The following is a 19,596-nucleotide window of genomic DNA, read 5'->3' as shown; positions in this document are numbered from 1 at the left end:
ACTGTAGAGTAAACCCAATATTTTCTGGGATCCACAATTTAGGACTGTCCTGCCTAAATCATGGCAGTTGGAAGCAATGCATGCTCAAAGCCAAAGCAATAACCCCCTGTTTGACTAAAACATTTCCCAATATGTATGCACATACTGAATAATGACATTGGCCAAAGGGTTTCCATGGATGTTTAATAAAGTTTCAACATTTTAATTTCCCATAGAATTCACAAATAGGGTTTTAAATTTAGGAGTCATTTATTTGATCATCAAATTGGCCACTAATTAACGGCACTACAGTTTATCACAGAGAGTGACATGGAAATTCAGAAATACATTAAGATCCGTGGTATATATTTAGAGCTGCTGATTCATACCATGAGTGCATCTGTGCCTAATTAGATTCAATACGTATGAAAGCCACAAATTATAAATGCAACATCTGATGAGTTTCTGTGAAGCAGCAGCAGAAATGTTGCATTCAGTGGTCTGGTGATTGTTTTCATAAGGAAAATATACACATAGTGCATACTTGCTACTTATGATGCTGTGAAAGTGTAAATAATCAGGGGTGCAATTACTGTGGATCCCAGTTCTTTATACAAACTAGGACTCTAAACTCTTCACATATTTTTGAACTACTACTTACAGCATGTCCTAATAATCTTCGGCTCTCAGTGGAGCTGTATTCCAGCATGTGAGAGGCTGCATACAAGGTCTTACTGTTGTCATCTCTCCCTACCTGCTATTCACACAGCCACAGTCCCTTCCCAGAGACTATTATCCCACTGTTACTATAGGCACCATCTCTCCCTACTATACCTGCTATCCCACAGTCCCTTCCCAGAGACTATTATCCCACTGCTAATACAGGCACCATCTCTCCCTACTATACCTGCTATCCCACAGTCCCTTCCCAGAGACTATTATCCCACTGCTAATACAGGCACCATCTCTCCCTACTATACCTGCTATCCCACAGTCACACTCCCTTCCCAGAGACTATTATCCCACTGCTACTATAGGCACCATCTCTCCTTACTATACCTGCTATCCCACAGCCACACTCCCTTCCCAGAGACTATTATCCCACTGTTACTATAGGCACCATCTCTCCCTACTATACCTGCTATCCCACAGTTACACTCCCTTCCCAGAGACTATTATCCCCACTGTTACTATAGGCACCATCTCTCCCTACTATACCTGCTATCCCACAGTCACAGTCCCTTCCCAGAGACTATTATCCCACTGCTACTATAGGCACCATCTCTCCTTACTATACCTGCTATCCCACAGTCACAGTCCCTTCCCAGAGACTATTATCCCACTGTTACTATAGGCACAGTCTCTCCCTACTATACCTGCTATTCCACTGCCACAGCTCCTTTCAGAGAGACTATTATCCCCCACTGCATCATCTCTCCCTATCCATACTTTCCCTGTGTTTTCCATTATAAAGTACTAATGGATAGTTTTCTGTCCTCCTAGATGAAGTGTAAATATTGTAACTGACATTGCAAAACATTGAAATGAAAAGAAATACATTTTTAATCCATGTCAGACACAGGCCTTTTACATAATGAACACTGGCTCAGGGGATTTAAATTTTTAAAAAAGAATAGCACAAAAAGTGATATCCTATGATAACTGCAGTTATTCTTAATTTTTTTATTCATAGGTTTGTGTTTTTACTTTTTCTGTATCTGTTCACTTTGACTGAAGCCAGCTGGTGCAAACATAAAAAGTGACAATAACTTTTCCAGCCATAAATTAAAACAAGACTGTGCTACTTTATACAATATTACACATCGTTCTCCAATAAAAGTAAACACTTCTGGTATTCTGGTGACAGTATCCTCTTAAATGAATGCACTATGGCAAATATACATAGACGTGGTTTGCAGCCAATTTATGTTGGTCCTGAGGTCTTGCTTTAGGTGAAGTCTCCCAGAAGGCTGAGAAGTGTGAACCCCTTAGAGTTCTGTCTGTTCTAAAATAATTCCCCATGGCTTCCAGCAATGCCAGCTGGAAGGTTCTGCTTGTGGCACAATCTCAAGAAATTAAACACCTAGCAGACCGTGTTGGGCAATTTACTATATTTTCCATGAGCGTGCACGGCTACTGGCCTATGGGCACTGCTCCAGGCATAGTTTGAAGAGAGACAGACCCCACTTGATTTCCTTACAAGATCTTCTGTACAGAGCTGCAGTATTAATGTTAGTATTTTTCAGAAATTTGTGTGATCTGTCTAATAACTATATGCTGCTAATGCTCCACCATAATATGGCCTATTGTATCACAGCAAGAAGAATGCACATAGCACACTGTAGTGATCAGTGTCGGACTGGGACACCAGGGGCCCACCAAAAAACCTTAGACCAGGGGCCCACTCTCAGTACTATTATTCTTCCTCTACTCATTCAACCTCTATTCTCCTAGCCTCTATTCTTTACATACTATAATCTATTATTCCATCTATATAGCCCCTTTGTTCTTAAAGAAATAGGGAATGGCCATGAAATAGGCCATCTTTAGCTGCACAAGGGCCCCCTGACACCTGGGCCCACCGGGAGTTTTCCTGGTATCCCGGTGGGCCAGTCCGACACTGGTAGTGATAGTACTTGGAACAATGTAGAATTGTGGATATGTTTGTTGCCAAATACCTATAGCATGATCTTAATTGTAATAATGTATAAATGCTTATGTGCTGTTCCTATTTAATTTTTCATGTATGGTACAGTCCCGATTTTGACAGCTCAGCCGGTAGTCCCGGATTTTTATTAAAATGAAATTTCCTGGGTTTCTTTTTTGATCTCCTGCACAGATGCCTGAAAAAAAGATATAACGTTTCTGAAACAATTCAAATTGTCTTTTGGCAGACAGCCCAGAATACTCAGCACCTGCATTTTGATACAATTGTAACAAATACGTTTCTAAAACTTAAATAAGAGGCTTTTGGACAAGAGCCCAGAATATGCAGCACCTGCGCTGATAGACATTTGTAACTACAGTACTTAACATAAACAAAGATACAATTGTAACAATAATAAGATAAGCAAGTCTCTTGGGAGAACTGTGACTTGCAGCTTAAGGGTAAAGGCACACCTGGAGATTAACACGGGTGACTTCGGAAATCGAAGCGCGGTGAGTGCATTGGCGCAGGTGTTTTTTCATTAAAGCAGACGCAAGACACGGGGAAGCAGTTCGAGGAGATTAGTTGCAACAAGAAGAGGCAATTAGTCGCCGGGTGAATAAATTTCCCTGAATCCTCAGGTGTGCCCTTAACCTAAAGGGTAATTTCACCCTCATCTGCAAAACTGTTATGTAACACATAAAATATGGCCCTAAAACCCGAAAATGTGTTTAAACTTTCATAACCTGCCAAATTTTGTAAATTTTTCCCTTATTCTATATTTCAAATGTTAGGAGGTATGGGTATGTAGGCTCAGAAAGGTCCCCACTTGAGCTATTAATGTCTCTATCTGCAGGTGCTTCACTTGTATATCTTCTGAACTATACTTTTTTTTTATTTTGGTTTTTCTTTTACAATGTTTTCATTAATAAGAGGTTAGATGGTGATCGTAGGAAGGCTTTATACATCTTAAATTTGGCATCAGGAGCAATAGGGAAAATGAGGGCATCCCTTGGCAAGTTAGGGCTGCCAATTACGTAGATCTTTGTGATTCAGACACCCAGTTGGACCACATCTGTTTATATATCATTTGGCCCAATGGTTGTCTTACAAGGTAGATTAAGTATTCGGTAAACCTTGAAAGGCATTTGTTTTGGTTCTGTATACGGATTTACATACCTCTTTGTTTTTGTTTGACAAAATTCACACATTTCGCAAAATTCGCAAAATAATACCCCCCAAGCCCTGTCCACTTTTTCAGATTATCTGCAGGGCATTCTGAAAAAGTAGACTGGGTTTGGGGGTTAGGACTGACTATAAATTGTCATGATGGTACAAACTGGGACATGGCCTGAAGTCTGTATATTTTATGTGCTGCCAGCCAATATCTGTATGTGTGAATTTACATGGACCACTGTGGAGGTAGGCGAGGTTTGGTGGTACTGAATGTGTTGTAAAGACAGAGGTCAACTGCAATAAAAGAGACCAAGAAAGATGTGAAGGTGAGGAGCACATGTGCAAAATGGGGTTGGGGGATCTGGTTGGGGTACTGACAAAAATACAGGATGCAGAGGATAAAAAGAGGGTGGCAAAAAGGTAAAGAAGAGTGTGTTATGGAGGAATGAACTAAAATGATGAATATTGGAAGTAATATAAAAAATATAGGAGAGAAGGACACCAACACTGGGCTTCTAGGCCAAAATATTCAGTGCTCCATAATATTAGCTCTCCATTTGTCAAAATATGTGTCTTCCAAAAACGTATACCAGTATTTTTTTTTCAGGCAGAAAGATCCATTTGATATGATGAAAGATAAAGATGGGTGCTTTGTTTTCATGAGGATCTAGCTAATCCCAGCTCAACGTAGGTTTCTGTTCACTGAAGCAAATTCTGCCAGTCTGCATCACGGGACACTGATGAATTTGATTTATAGCATTTCTCTCTGTTGCTTCTTTACTAAAGCTTGTGAACATCTTAGGCCAATTTGGAATTCTTCTATACAAACTGCCTGCGTAAAACACAGCTTTATTTAAATTTGCAGTTCGAAACATTCTTGCCCCAGTATTTACCACTGCATATAGAGCATTTGTTTTCGAAATTCACTTTCTAAAAGCTCAGTAGTATAAAAATGAAAACGACAATTTTTTGTAGGATTGTACATATTTAGGTGGTTTTTGGTGGGGGGGGCAGGAACGGTATCTACTGTTCATATTAGTATAAAAATGTCTACATGGTTTTTGGTGGGGGGGGCAGGAACGGTATCTACTGTTCATATTAGTATAAAAATGTCTACATGGATGAATATGAGAGCTGTACTTCAGTCTGTAGAGTGCACTCATTTTATTTCTAAAATGTGCATTTGTCTGGTGTCTGATGCAGTTAGTTTAACAACCTGTATATTGGCACACTTGTGGAGTAGAATTCTCTCTGACTTTATTACTCTTCTCTCCCCCCCAGCAATATCATACGGTGCAAGTCTTGCGTCTTGTCACTGCTGATTCTGACTTCTGCAGGTGCAATGGTCCGACTTCCAAAACTGTTTTTTAGGTGCCTCTGGCAAACATTTAGGTCTGCAATATTTTACATACACTTTAAACCTGCCAAAAAGGATTTGCAAACTTCTGCTGAGATGTGTGTAATATCAGCCTAAGTGTAAATGACTGAACAAATGACGGGGTGTCAATTTCTGTGGTTTCAGACAACTAAAGGCCAACAAAAATTCATAGAATACAACTGTGCAGGACTTTGTTGTAACTGCTGATATTGTAATTGATTAGCTACAAACCATATTTATATTTTCTCACTCTTTAGTGGAGATATGTAGGTCTTGTAGGTTATTTTTGCTGCTATTTTCATGGGTCACCAATGTCTTGTATGGCTTATTGTGGGTCAGTGTTTCCTAAACTGAGGCCAGTCTAACTCTTTAGATACTTGGCCCTCTTGAGAAGGGCAAGTAAGCCCAAAGTGCCAGCCTACTGTACTGCAATATTCCTTATTTTATTATTAATTGTATAATAATAAAATAATTGTATAATAATAAGACTGTTTATATAGTGCCAACATATGCTTTACACAAGAGTCAGTTAAGCTGCCTGTATGTTTTTGGATTATGGAAAAAAACAGAATAATTTATTGAAATGCAAATTTGCACCAGAAAATCTATAAACTCCTTAGAGAGAATCCCCTGCATGAGCCAGGACAGCAATGAGTAATTTGATTAGGAGAGACCTCTTGTATCTTCTAGTACGTATCTGTAATCTGTATGTTGACTTATACATTCAAGTCTACGGCCAGACGATAGACCTTAATATCAAGTAAGGTACAGTTTTATTATTAGTGAAAAAAGGAAATGATTTTTAAAAATTACAATTATTTGCTTATAATGGAGCTTACGGGAGATGGCCTTCCTGTAATCCTCTGCCCAGCTGCTCCCCTTCTTTTTTGCAAGTAGGGCAGATTTAATGGTTTGGCACTCAGTACAACCAAATTATGCACATTTATTGCAGTATTCCTCCTTCTTTAGCATGAGTTCCATTAATAGAGCTTGTACTATTTTTAAATCGTCATTTTTTTTAACCTAAGAAGCTCTGCTCCATATAACAAAAGGTTATTAGGCCATAGGCTATGACTTAAGCTTGCCATAAACGCAAAGATACGATGTTGGAGACTCCCAACATTTTTCGTCCAGTGGAGATCGGTCGTTTGGTCGATCGGACAGGTTAAAAGATTTCTGTCGCCTGCCGATAATATCTCTGCATGTTTTGCTTATCGTACGATTTACAGTGGGAGACTTTGACCAGTTTTGTCGGACATAACTTTCGTACGATTGCTGTCAGGGGCAGAACATCAGCTGATCTGTTCTTTTACTACTTTATTTGATCTGAATGGTTAGTGGCAGGTCGGGAGATGGGGAAGTCGGATCTTTGCATCTATGGCCAGCTTAAGTGTCCTTTGGAGACACGAGATGCGCCAAGCCATTGCTTTTTAATTTTGGAAAATAAAATGTGATATTTTACTACTTCTATAACTGGCTCCTGCTTTACAACTATGTGTGGTTCAGTTTGTTCCAGCCTGCTTTGATATTTCTGGTGTTTACTATTCTGCCTGACAGAGCTGTGTTTGGTGAACCTTAATGGAAAATGTTGGAACTAGTAATTCTATTTTCATTTTTTCAATACATTATCTGTAATTGCATAATGCAAAACAATTGTCGCATTTTCATTCCCTAAGAATGCTGTACTTTCTATGGTCCTTTAATTTTCCCAAATACAAGAGGTTCTCTGCACTCAACCCATTATCAATATATTAAGGACTTTGAAACATTTTGTGCCTCCATTTTCATTACATTTCTTTACATTGTTTGTCCGTATATTGCAATATATTTAAGCTTGCCAACTATGTCAGTCATCCCCAGTGTGGCCAGTTCCTCTACTCAAATTGCATCTGATTCATTAAAAATTCTATTGCTTCGTTATACATTATATAAAGGGACTAATTTGATTCAAAGTAAAATCGTTTGAATATTTGACCATTCGATAATCGAAGCACTGTCTCTTTAAAAAAACTTTGACTTCAATACTTCGCCAAATTAAACCTGCCAAAGTGATATGTTAGCCTACGCGGACCTTCTAGAGCAGTTTTCTACGTTTTTTGAAGTCGATGAAAAATCGTTCGACCCAAAGGATTTCATCGTTCAATCGAAAGAACGATTTTAATTTGACCGCAAATTGCCAAATTCAATGTAAAAAAACTTCTAGACATATTGTCAATTTCCCAGCTGCCCCAAGTCATGTGCTCTTTTGAGAAATCGATTTCAGTGCTGAATTCTGCTGGAGCAGCACTATTAACTGATTCATTTTGTAAAAAAAATTTTTTCCCATGACAGTATCCCTTTGTTTTTAAAAATTAGCGGTGAGCACAACTTTCCCTTGTTTGTTATACCTTTCATTTGGCCACCAGTTCTTTGACATTTCCATTTGCTCTTACCTGCCCTTTTCTGCATCAGCCTACCCAAAAGCTCTGTTCAGCAGCCTCTTCTTTACCAAATTGTTGAGGGGGAAATGCATAAGAAATCATATGTGGCATTTGGCACATGCTTTAAAATGTGTAACATGACCAACACCAACATATTCATGCAGCAAACGTAGTATAAATCACAGAACTATCTTTAGAGATAACGTTATGCAACAATAGGTGCCGTAACCCATGCCGGCTTCAGAAGCTGCAGAATCCATGTCACCTCCAAGAAATATAATGCTTTCTGTACATAGTCACAGGGACTGCCTGGATTAAACATATGTTTTCAACTACACTGCAGTGAAACCATTCTTCACTAATCTAAAAATATAGAGAGACAACAGATGTCCACTTAACCCCTGTAGTGCTCTCAATGAGTAATGTGCAGTGATGATCGAGCTGGTTTCTTCTACATTCATGGAAAAGAAGGAACTCACCCCATAGCGATAGAGGCCACAGGGTATACTGAAAGATCCATTTCCAGTAAAATGCATTGCATTTCAGGGCCTATCCCCAGGAAGTTTGTACAATAGATGGTTTCACAAAATACTCTTGTACTAGCTATAGTTCTGTTGCAAGGGAATTATACTTTGTTTTTGCATAATGACATTTTCTTGATTCCTTAAAAGAGAACTAAACTCTAAGAATGAATATGGCTAAAAATGGCACATTTTATATACAGGTATGGGACCTGTTATCCAGAGTGCCTGGGACCTGGTGTTTTCCGGATAACAGATCTTTCCATAATTTGGATCTTCATACCTTAAGTCTACTAGAAAATCATGTAAACATTAAATAAACCCAATAGGCTGGTTTTGCTTCCAATAAGGATTCATAATATCTTAGTTGGGATCAAGTACAAGCTGTTTTATTATTACAGAGAAAAAGGAAATCATTTTTAAAGATTTGGATTATTTGGATGAAATGGAGACTGTGGGAGATGGCCTTTCCGTAATTCTGAGCTTTCTGGATAACGGGTTTCCGGATAACGGATCCCATACCTGTACTTAAGGTGCTGAACTTATTGCACCAACCTAAAGTTTCAGCTTGTCAATAGCAGCAATGATCCAGGACTTCAAACTTGTCACAGGGGGTCACCATCTTGGGAAGTGTCTACGACACTCACATGCTCAGTGGGCTCTGAGCAGCTGTTGTGAAGCTAAGCTTAGGGGTTGTTGCAAATTATCAAGCAGAAAGAGGTTGGCCTGTAGCATTGGCTGATGCTAAAATTCTGATGCTAATTCCACTTGTTTCTGTGCTGCCATATAGTAATTCTATGTATTAATTACTTATCAGCCTTGTATTATGACATTTATATTCTATCTGTACTGTATATTGTGAGTCAGTCCGCATAGAGCATGTGCAGTGAATCAGCAGAAAAGAAGATGGGGAGCTACTGGGGCATCACAGATCTTACGGTTAATGGGCTGTGGTTGCCTTGGGCTGGTACAGAAGCCCAGAACACAAATGTACAACATTTCTAGCCTACTTCTTTAATTTAGCTTTAGTTCTCCTTTTAAGGAAACTATACCCCCAAACAGTGGTGTAACTACCGGGGGAGCAGGGGGTGCAATTGGGCCAGGGCCCGCACCCCCGCAGGGCCCCCCGGCAGTGACACGCCCCACTGCAGCGCCGCACGGAAGAGGGTGGGGGCGGGGCCCGGCTGCACGGCCCCCACCAGGGCCCGCCCCCACCTAGTTCCGTCTCTGCCCCCGAACAAGGTATCTAAAAATATATTGCATAAAACAGTTCATATATAAAACCCTGCTTCATCTACGTAAACCATTTTCATAAAAATTTATTTTTTTAGTAATACAGGTATGGGACCTGAGGCTTTCCAGATAACATATCTTTCTGTAATCTTTTTGGATCTTCAATTTGGTCAACTAGAGAATCATGGAAACATTAAATAACCCCAATAGGCTGGTTTTGCTTGGTGGGGATCACACTTTGCACCATAAATACAAACCACTCCAGAGCGAAGGAAAAACAATCCATTTATTTTTCAACTCAAATGAGCTTTTCCAGCAGCAGTAAAAATGCCAACAAAATATATCTTGCATTCAACAACAAAGTCAATAACAAGAAGTCCATCTAAAGCTTATATTTGCTTACATTAATAGTTCTAGCATCCAGTACACAGGGAGGTGAATATAACTGCAGAAAAATGTCCAACTTGCTATCAGACCCAAACTCTCTGGTCTGAGAATGGAGTCTATTATGGGAGAGGCCTTAACATAATTCAAAGCTTTCTGGATAATGGGTTTCTTGATAACAGATCCCATACCTGTATGTGCCATTGGGTAATCCTAAATAGAAAATTGCCATTTTAAGAACTAAGTGCCGCCCCCTGGGATTGAGTGCACACAAACAAACCAAACATGTTAGGACTCATGAGCCAATTAATGGACAGAGTTCTGTCTTTTACTCCTACACTTCTTCTTGTTACAGCTGCAATATTTCTGGTCAGGTGATCTCTTAGGGTAAGGACACACTGGGCAATTTGTCGCCAACGTTTTTAAAAAGCAAATCGCGGCGACATATCGCTCGTTTTGTCTCTGAACAAAACCAAATGAAAGACGCCAGCTCCTGTGCCCACAGCGCGTTTGTGAATCGCCTGTAGCTCCAAAACGCACTGAGACCCTTTTCCGAGCGATTAATCAGAAATAGCATGTACTTAGAAAAGCACTGAAATCTCCTAGACACGCACACACATACAGATAAGTAGCAGCAATTGTATTCAAATTACAATGCGAACGCAATGATGCAAGAACGCAAGCACGTAAAGACGCCAGGTTACAGCGGGAAGCACAAACCGTTTCCGGTTTGGGTGGAGCATGTACCGCACAGAGTAATGGGATACAAATCGCTCTGTGCCAATAGTCGCTGTGAATCGTCTGTTCAAAAAAGACGATCGCCTTGTCGCCGCGATTTACTTTTTTAAAACGTTGGCGACAAATCGTCCAGTGTGTCCTTACCCTAAGGCCGTTGTACTTTTAACTACCTTTGACTGATTTCTGGAGGGACTCACAACAATTGTTGTTTTTTCATGGATCTCTGAGGCAGCACAGAGACCATCACAAAATGGTGGCTCAAGGTAAAATATTTAAAAGGCAATATTTACTGATGTCTGTATTTTAGTTTGGTAAGATTATTTAAAAGGCCACAATATAAACTATCTGTTGGTTAAAGGAAAACTATGCCCCCCGAACAATGTAGGTCTCTATAAAAAGATATTGCAAAAAACAGCTCATGTGTAAATAAACCATTTTCATAATAATATACTTTTTAGTAGTATGTGCCATTGGGTAATCATAAATAGAAAATTTCCATTTTAAAAAATAAGGGCTGCCCCCTGTTATTGTATGCACACAAACAAACCATACAAGTTAGGTCACATGAGCCAAATAACAGACAGAGTTGTGTCTTTTGCTTCCACACTTCTTCCTGTTACAGTTAGAGTTGAAGTATTTCTGGTCAGGTGATCTCTGAGGCAGCACACAGACCATCACAAAATGGTGGATCAAGGCAAGAGATGTAAAAGGGCAATATTTACTTAAATATATATACCAGTTTGGTAAGATTCTTTAATATGCCACTTAATATAATATAAACTATCTTGTTTCTTAAGTATTCATTTTGGGGGTATAGGTTTCCTTTAAATAGTGAGTAAATTACTCACTATATGTTTGCTCATGTGTATGTTTTCATAAAAATGAGCTCTTCTATTGTGGTTCCACCTTATAAGCCTGAAAACTCTCCATATACATTCACAACAGCACCTCAGGTCACAATTTCATTGTACACATGCACAGACAACATAAGAGAGCTAGTTTTATATGTTAAAGTAGGTTAGTATTGTACATAAAAGGGAGAAATAGCACATTTAAAGGGATTGTTTATATTTGATTTCATTTTTACTATGATGTTGTAGAGAGTGATATATTCTGTGACAATTTGCAATTGATTTTTATTTTTAGGGGGCTTTGAGTTATCTAGCTTTTATTAAGCAGCTCTCCAGTTTGCTGTTTCAGCAATCTGGTTGCTGGGGTCTAAGTCTAAATTACCCTAACAACCATGAATTGACTTGAATGAGAGACTGGAATAGGAGAGGCCCTTAATAGAAATGAGTAATAAAAGTAGCAATAGGAATAAGTTTTATAGCCTTGCTAAGCATTTTGTTTTGTTACAATATATATAGTGAATAAAGTACCCCCTATTGTAAAATGTAAGGATATTATAAGTTTCCGAGGAGTTTCATAACCATATAAAAACATGAGGCCGAAGGCAGAGTGTTTTTATACAAGTCATGGAACTCAGAGGGAACTTCTAATATCCTCATTTTGCAACTGGGGGTACTTTATTTATTATAATACACACGTTTCAGTGAGTCATGTGACAGAAATGACATCAGAACTCACCGTTTATAACTGATGACATCAGAACTCACCGTTTATAAGGATATCATTTACAAGATATTCATGGCTTTTGTATATATATATATATATATATATATATATATATATATATATATATATATATATATATATATATATATATATATATATATATATATATATATTAGTACTGATACTATCATATCCTGATTATGTTCATAGTCCTGTTAGGCGTCTTAAATTAAAGTGTTTTAAAGGAAAGCCAATATAATGTATTGTTGCCCGGCACTGGCAAAACTAGTGTGTAGCCATGGGGGCAGCCATTCAAGCACAGAATACACAGTAGATAACAGATAAGCTCTGTAGTATCCAATGGAATTCTTCAGAACATATCTGTTATCTACTGTCTATCCTGTGCTTTGAATTGCTGCCCCCATGGCTACACAACAGCTTGATTATATCAACTATAGTTGAGTTTCTGAATCCAACACACAATTTTTACCAGTGCAGCACAACAGTACATTATATTTTCATTAATATAAAACTTTCAGGGTTGGACTGGGGGGCCCAGGGCCTCCGGACCCCTCCGGTGCGCCGCAGATTGTGTGCATGCCACTGCATGTGTGCATACCACCACGTCGCCGAGTGTGTGCGCGCGTATGCGCTGTCGTGCCCTTCGTTTTACAGAAGCAGCGTGAAAACTGTGGATCTGTGTCAGCGGTGCCCACAAGGGCCTGGGGCCCACCGGGTTTTTTCCTGGTGTCCCGCCAGCCCAGTCCGACACTGGACTCTTTCATTTTTTGGTGTTACTGTTGCTTTAAACAGTGTTTACTTTTAGGTTTCATTGTTAAGCCAGAGTATATAAGATTCTGTTTGAGTAATGCATTCTTGCTTGTTCTGTTACTGTGTACTTTCCTTTCTTTTCTAGTCTGGTAGTTATTTACTTTGTCTTGTTTTAGAATTGTAAACAGAATTCCTTAACCTTCCAGATTTCCTGAAGGCTGGACTGGTAGCATGACATGACTCTGCTGCCATTTTTATTGCCTTGAAGCAACTTGGTAGATAATGATCTGTTAAAATAGACATTATGTTCAGATGACACCTGGCTGCAATTTGAAGCTCAAGGTATAGGTCTGCAACACACCTTTATGTATAACATTACACTTCACTGTTAGAGGGGTGATTCACCTTTAAAGGAACAGTAACATAAAAAAATAAGTGTTTTAAAGTAATGAAAATATAATACAGTGTTGCCCTGCACTGGTAAAACTGTTGTGTTTGCTTAAGAAACTCTACTATTTTTTATATAAGTAAGCTGCTGTGTAGCCATGGGGGCAGCCATTCAAAGGAGAAAAAGCTCAAGTTACACAGCAGATAGCAGATAAGCTCTGTCTGTCTAATGGTGTTATCTGTTATCCATTCGTTAACCTGTGCCATATAGCCGTTTTTCAATTTCCGCCATTGCTCTACAGCAGCATGTTTATATAAACAATAGTAGTGTTTCTGAAGCAAACAGATCAGTTTAACCAGTGCAGGGCAACAGTATATGATATTTTCATTACTTTTAAACACTTACATTTTTTGGTGTTACTGTTCCTTTAAGTTAACTTTTAGTATGTTCAAGAATGGCTAATTCTAAGCAACTTTTAAAGTGGTCTTCGGTATTTATTTTTTTTTGTATAGTTTTTGAATGATTTGCTTCTGTAAGGCTACAAATGTATTGTTATTTCTACTTTGTGTTACTCATTTTTCTATTCAAGCTTCTCATATTCCTATTTGTCTCATTCCAATCAATGCATGGTTGCTAGGGTAATTTGGACCCTAACAACCAGATTGCTAAAATTAAAAACCAGAGAGCTGCTGAATAAAAAGCTAAATCACTCAAAAACCACAAATAATAAAAAAATGAAAACCAATTGCAAATTGTCTCAGAATATCACTCTCTACAACATACTGAAGGGATTATCCTTTATACTTCGCCTACACATTTAAACCACACATAAGATTGTGAGCTTCGCTTGAGTAGTGACTGTAGAGCCAATTAACCTGCCTATTTGTAAATCTGCCTATTTCTTTGATTTGTGGGAAGTAACGAAAGGGCCCAAAGTAGACTCATATAGACAGAAGAACAGTCGGGGTCCTTGCAGATATTGCCTAGGTCAGAATCAAATCCAGGTGTTAACAACTAAAGGTGGCCATAGATAGATGTAACAATTACTTTCAAAGAAAGATCATTTGTTTCAATACACACGTTTAGAGCTGAATTGTCAGATATACAGGTAGAAACAATAGAATTCTACCTGTATCTGACAATTCAGCAGTAACAATGGCCAATGTTTGGCCCGATCAAAATTTTCCGTCCAGCCGGATCGACGAGCCGACCGATATCTAAGTCTTCTGCGATATCGGTCGTCTCTTTTCCCACCATGCACGCAACAAATATCGTACAAAATCATCTGTGCATCTATGGCCACCTTTAGACACTGTCACCCATAATTATCCTTTTGACTGTTTTCCAGTCCCTGTCCTTGGTGGCATTAAGGAAAGATCCGCTCACTAAGAGATGTTGTCAAACAAGTGGATATTACAGTGTATAGCCACCTTAAGATAAACTTGCCTCACTGTGTGTCTCAAATGCATTCCAGATGAAGGGTTTTCTCCTCTTTTTTCTTTTTCATTCTCCTCTGCCAGCCTTACCGACTCTCTTGTTCCTAAAGTTTTTTTTATGCCCTAGTGCTCAGGAAACTTCAAAGTAAAGTCTCATTGTAGGAGGAACATAATGAAGGCTTAAGATGTCCTGCCTCACTGAAATCGACCTTTTGCTATCTAATCGTTATGTAATTAAAAACATATGCTGTGCCTATTGGCCCCCTCAAATTCAAATCACTCTTCTGTTCTGCTTAAATGCATTTGACATTGTTGCCATGTATGTATTGTACTAAAGTGAGGTTTATTGGCCTTTCTAGAACAATTGAAGGGCAAAATAGAATTACAGTATAAAATTGAATGTCGGCTGTTCCTTACTATATAGAGATGGTGTGTTTCAGATGTTATCACAAATGCTTTTTTACTTATTACTTATTTTTTATTTATTACTTACCTGATAACCACAGGCCACTGCTCCTGCTCACTTATAATCTTCTGCTTCTTTTCTTTGGGCCTGGACAGGTACATGTACAGTAAAATGAAAAGGTTTGCTTTTTGTGTCTTAAGTTTGCCTTTTCACTCTGCTGTGCAGGTGCCTGCCTGGACTGGAAAACAAAGAATAGGAAAGATCCCAAAAAAACATTGTGATTAGAAGTTTCTACAGAGACCCCAGGCTGATGCAGTTTTTAGTGACCAGGAGCAACGACCTGGGTATTAGGCAAGCTAGAGTCCTGCGTGGGTCCATTTTTTGGAACCCGCAACCTGCAATCCGCAACCCGGACGCGCAACTTGCATTCTTACCCGCTTGGACCCGCTACCCGACCCAGCACGCAAGTACCTAATCCGCAACCCGGACCTGCGACCCAATGACCATCAGCTGTCATTGTAAACCAGAAGTGACATCATCGGAAGTAGGCGTTGTCATGCCAGGGCCACCTTGCACTGGCATTTTAAAAGTTAATACTTTAATTACTCAGTCTCAGGCTCACACAAAGACCCTTAATTGTATATCTCACCAGGGGGCTGTGGAAAGGTGACATCCATATCTGTTATCTGAGACGGTCTGGAGCCACACCATTTGGGCAAGGAAGCTGGGCCAGTCTGTTCTTTGATCGGCTGATCAAAGAACAGAGCTGTGGACCTAGAGCAGCAGGGGGGGATAGCTAGTAGAAATTATGGATTATAGGAAAGTATCCATATCTCCTGTGTCATAGGATTCACAACCTCATAACTTACATATTGGTTATGAGGAGGTCACATGCTTCCTAACAATACCAAACAGGGCTAGCCTATACCCACCTGTTAGGAGGGCTGGTTCCTGGGGGACTGGAAAGTGGGAACCTATTAGTGTTTGGTATTGTTCTTCTTGCCCACATATGGATCACAGCCTGCCCATGTTTTTATTATAGTATTGGGTACTGGCAAGTACCCATATTATATTAAGGGATATTGGGGAATATTGCCTGAGAGTAGCAAACCCCCTGCAGGGGGTCATAAATGACATGTTCCTGGGCACTCCTACCTCATGCATAAGGTAATGAGGGGAGTGTCCCAGCAGGAAATAAAAAGGTGACATTCCCAATATCACATTGTCATACAAGGAGGCTCCATTTTTTCAGTGGATTGTATGTCCAGCTTCTAAATCGTGCCTCAGAGGAAATACACGGACAACTTCAAAACTTGGTAAAGTAAGGGTTTTCTTTGTGTTTTTACTCCCTTTTATTTTATTTACTGTATTTGCAACTGTGTGTCATCTTTGTAATATCATTTTTATATATATACATATGCACTGTTTCTTTTAAATATTAAATATCATTTAATACGTTAGTCCTTGTGCTCTAAACGAACTCATTGCCCAGATGAATGCTTGTGCCTACGTGTATGAACTCTTCGTATGTGTGGAAAGGGAAAGTTGCCTATTTGTATGTTGAATAACTAGTACGGCTAGCAGGAAAGTGTGTTTGAATGTAGATTAACCCTTTGGCTGCTGGAGTGCTTGTTAGACTAGTAGGATCTTACCCTGAGTAACTACCATAGGAGAGAGTGTTTGATGTATTGTGTAGTGTGAGTTATTACCTGTTATAGAGGGCAGGGGGAATAGTCACATTAGGTTTCTATCGCCTGTTAATGATAGATGGTGGCAGCGAATGAACTTTGTGGGTGTTGGTGTGTTTTTGGGGTGTCTGATGTTAGTCTAACCTGTGTGTAAGGTGATTGAGAGACTGATTGTAACCCCTTGTAGCCAAACCCAAGAGTTAAGTGTGGTGTTGAGTGAGTCGGTTTTGTGACAATTGGTTGGCAGCGGTGGCATAATTTAATTTTTTATTAGAGCATTAGTGCTTGGATTAAGTGTTTAACCCTTGCACTAAAGGACTGTACATCCTTGCGAGGAATATACAGTCTTCAAGGACAAACGCAGTGCATAGTCTAGAAAAGACATACTTGCAAACAGTAGTGCCCTTCCCTTCTTTTTTCTTTCCTATCTTTTATTTGGCAATTGTCCTCTGAGATGGCATCCTACAAGAGGCAGAGCAAGGAACAGCTGTCCAGACTCTGTGAGGAGAGAGGGATTGCAGTAGCAAATCAGACCAAGGAATGGCTTATTGCATCCCTGGTTGAAAGTGACCAAGAGTCCAGCACTGGGCAGGTGGGCCAAACCATGGACATTGCTATTGGCCAGTACCACTCTGATGAGAGTGGCAGCAACAGTTCGCAGAGTGGTACAGGATCTTCTCTGCAACTGGTTTTGCAACAGCTGGGCTCATCGGACCCTAACTTACGGCTACAACTTATACTGCAATACCAGCAAGCCGAGGCTGCAGCAGCAGAACGCCAGGCCGCAACAGAGAGGGAGGCAGCTGAGCGCCAAGCCGAGAGGGAAGCAGCAGCAGAGAGGGAGGCAGCTGAGCGCCAAGCAGAACGACAATTCCAGCTGGAGATGGCACGGCTCCAAAAAGGTACTGCCCCACCTCATAGCAGTGACTCCAGGGAGGCCAATGTCTTCAAACCCCGTCTGGAGAATTTTCCCGTGATGGAGAAGGATGGGGATCTGGACACTTTTCTAAGGGGGTTTGAAAAAACCTGCAGGCAATTTCATTTACCCCGTGAGCAGTGGGCAAGTTTCCTGACCCCAGGGCTTAAGGGCAAAGCTCTGGAAGTTTTTGCGGACCTTCCACCAGAATATGATGGGGACTATGATGAAATAAAAAAAGCTTTAATTAGGCACTTTAACCTCACCCCAGAGGTACACCGCAAGAAATTCAGGAGTCTACAGCGTGGGGCCCACGACAGCTACACTGATGTGGTTGGGAGGCTGAGAATCACCTTCCATCAGTGGGTGCAGGGTCGCAGTGTCTCAACATTTACAGAATTGGAGGACCTGATGATACTGGACCAGTTCCTGTGTATCTGTCCAGTGGAAGTCCAGCAGTTTGTCCTTGACCGTGAGCCCAAAACTGCTGATCAGGCAGCACAAATTGTAGATGCATATACTGCAAACCGGATGCCAGTATCCAGGAAGCCTATTCCAAACCCAGGGTCCCATAGCTGGAAAGGAGGAAAGCCAGGAGGAAGCCCCTCCTTCCCTTCTTACAAACCGGGGGGATCTGCAGCTGCTCCTGCAGGAAGCCCAGGGGTAAGGCCGGGGCAGGTGGATGCACGCCGCTGTTTTATATGTAATAAGGTGGGCCACCTTAGTCATGTCTGCCCTGACAAAAGGAAACCTACACCACCTGGAAAACCCCCTGGCCCATCTCCTTCTGTTTTGTTTGTTGCTGGGACAGAGGGGAGCCACAAGGACAATCTGCAGCCGGTTACCGTGGGCACTCAGGTAACTGTGGGACTCAGAGACACAGGAGCAGAGGTGACTTTAGTGCGCCCAGAGCTAGTAAACTGTGAGGATATTATTCCCGGGAAGACCATGGCTGTCACAGGATTTGGGGGAGTCCATCCTGCAGTGCCCATGGCACGGGTTTACCTGGATTGGGGAGCAGGGAGGGGGTTGCGGGAGGTAGGGGTGTCGAATACCATCCCTACTAATGTGTTACTGGGTACTGACTTGGGCAGGTTGGTGTCTCAGTATGTGCCCGCAGGGGACCCTCTGGAGCCAGCAGAGCCCTACGTGAATCCTGCTCAACTACAGGTATCTGATAATGATGTTGATTGTGATGGGGGCTGGGAGGGAAATCAGGATGTGGTTGCATGCAATTCTGTATTAGAGCCAGCTGAGTCCCCATGCATAGACCTGGGAGGAGGGGAAGTGTATGTCCCATCTCTATCTCGGGGGGAGAACAATTTCACAGGGAGTGTAAGGGGATTCCCAGTAGCAAGCCACTATGATGTGGGAGGGGGGAACCTCCCATGTGTTGCAGCAGTAACCCGGCAGCAGTCTGTAAGGGCAAGCCAGTATCAGACTGGGGGTACAGGGCTGGAGGGTCTGTCACTGAGTGGGGAGGGGGGCCCCTCTGAAGGAAGTCCCCTGCCTGTAGCGTTGCTGTGTCCTGACCGAGAGGATAGGGGGGTTCCAGCTTCTGGGGCCCTGCTCACACTCACACCAGATACCAGGTTTGAGGCAAGCGGTCGGGAATTTGAGGCAGCCCTCCTGACCGATGCCAGCCTCGAAAAGATGAGAGGCCTTGCAGCCCAACCCCCTGCTGAGACTGATAAAGAAAGAATATACTGGCATGAAAATAGGTTGTACAGGGAATCCATGCCTACAACTACACAAGAGAAGTGGGTAAGTGACAGGCAACTAGTGGTGCCTTTGCAATTTAGGGAACAGCTTCTAAGAATAGCTCATGAAATCCCCCTAGCTGGGCATTTAGGGGTACAGAAAACCAAGGCCCGTTTAATACATAATTTCTATTGGCCTAACATGGGTACAGACATTGCCAATTACTGTCGTTCGTGCCA

Source organism: Xenopus laevis, chromosome 2S (genome assembly GCF_017654675.1).
Source record: "Xenopus laevis strain J_2021 chromosome 2S, Xenopus_laevis_v10.1, whole genome shotgun sequence".
NCBI lineage: Eukaryota > Metazoa > Chordata > Amphibia > Anura > Pipidae > Xenopus > Xenopus laevis.
This window is presented reverse-complemented; position numbering follows the sequence as displayed.